Source organism: Hordeum vulgare, chromosome 2H (assembly GCF_904849725.1).
Source record: "Hordeum vulgare subsp. vulgare chromosome 2H, MorexV3_pseudomolecules_assembly, whole genome shotgun sequence".
Lineage (NCBI taxonomy): Eukaryota > Viridiplantae > Streptophyta > Magnoliopsida > Poales > Poaceae > Hordeum > Hordeum vulgare.
In genome coordinates, this window is record NC_058519.1 from 396942991 (window position 1) to 396944804 (window position 1814).

Consider the following 1814-nt stretch of genomic DNA (forward strand, 5'->3'; position numbering starts at 1 on the left):
ATCAAGACACCAACGAACTAAATAATTTCTAAAAAATATGCTAACAAGATATGAGGGATTACAGCCTTAAGGTAAAACTAATATAATCTAAGAACTAGCGTCTCTTCTACAATAGCAATGTAGCAAATTTCAGTCCACCTATCGGTCAGTTAATCATTCAGAACATATGTGTTATAGTAGAGAAAAACTTGTCTACAATGTCGACTATCGAAAGACCCGATACCTAGAGGTTTACAAAGACATTCTCAATACGTTGAAGCTTCAAAGCGTATGTGTCATAGTAGAGCAAAACCTGTTTATAAAGGCATTGTATAGTCATAGTCGATAATTTGGGGAAAGTATCCTCAGGTCCATATAATCCAAGGAAAGAAGCAATTGATCATCACAGTAAGTGCAGAAACGTGGTATGGATATGTTATCATCACTTCTCACAGCAAACAAAAAATGGTGTAGGAGTTTCTATTTATTTAAGACAAGACAACTATATAGCATCCATGACAGAATGTGCTGCTTACTAGAAATTCAGAATAAGTAGGAGGAAATTATCATCAAATAGATCACAAGCTGTGTGTCTTAATGTCAAAAAAAATCATATTTGAAAACAGAAAAATAAAAACAAATGAATGAATGCTCTCTCAGACAAATGCCTCGATTGTCAACATGGTTTAGTAGAATGGATTACATGAGACTCGTGATCTGTTTTCATCATCACACAGAGAACCAAGTAAAAAATTAAGAGTGGGTAGAGATACAAAAACATGACTTCAGATGCCGAATATGCACAGTTTAATAATATACTGTATCATGAGACACCTAATAAGTGTTGATCATCACTGATGAATCAACCACAGAAACCAGCTGCAGAAAGAACAATATAGTTGATAGGTGTGAATGGGGTATAGTAACAGGAAGCTCCTTGTATGAGAGCAGCCAGTGTCGCAAAAACCCGTTTCCTTCTTGATGTGTGCCAATCTAACAAGAAACAAGGCCATGAAAGCAGACCAAGCATCAGATACCTCATGGCATCCCAAATACACTATCCAAACAAAATTCAGTTCAGTGCTAAGATATGTATGGACAAGTTGAATGCAAAAACCATCTCAAAGAATGCTTCGTGCTAGAATCTTAACCCAAAGTATCTCTAGGCAACATACAACGCTGAAATACGCTACCAAGAAGCGCACCCCAATACTCAACCTTAAAGCTGATAAAAACTTAGCAGAGTATACCTAAAGATGAAGGGGAACACTCAGCGTGTCAAAAAAGAAGGCAGCATGGAATACTATAGTAATTATTGTTGGACATGATATAGTAAGGTACTCTCACTGGTTATTGACTGTTGTCAGTTTTCACTAAGCATGAGTGCATAATATGGAAACAATATAAAAGAAAACATACACCCTCGGATATTAAGCTATTCCAAGTATGTGAGGTATACAACTTATAGGAGCTTACAGACTGTCCCAACGCCCAGAGCCTCGCTCAAAGACCATCACATTTTGATTTCCAGCAAGTCTAATTTTGTCCGCAGAGTTGGCCATAACCTGTTAAGGTACAACCAATACAGGATCACGTCAGCAAATGTGCAACTTAACTAGATGCTGGGCGCAACATTTTTCATTGAAAAAATATCTAGTTAAGTAGCACAAGCATGTCATTGGTTGATTTGGATGCAGAAAGCTCCGTCTTGAACAATGGCTAGCCAAACTTCGCACAAGAAATCACAGTTCAGAACTGTGAAAGACTAAACTGGAACTGATAGTTTGTTTTACAGTTAATTAGACATCATGTTGGTTTCTAATGTTGGATTAATA

At 36.9% G+C, this 1814-nt stretch overlaps 2 non-coding genes across 2 annotated transcripts; both read right to left on the reverse strand.

Moving 5' to 3' along the window:
* Nucleotides 1–630: 630 nt before the first annotated feature.
* Nucleotides 631–719, reverse strand: LOC123433858. The gene has a single exon (XR_006625159.1). It is a non-coding gene; the product is annotated as a small nucleolar RNA SNOR75 (small nucleolar RNA).
* Nucleotides 720–883: 164 nt separating this feature from the next.
* LOC123433819 lies at nt 884–1028 on the reverse strand. The gene has a single exon (XR_006625125.1). It is a non-coding gene; the product is annotated as a small nucleolar RNA F1/F2/snoR5a (small nucleolar RNA).
* Nucleotides 1029–1814: the final 786 nt, after the last annotated feature.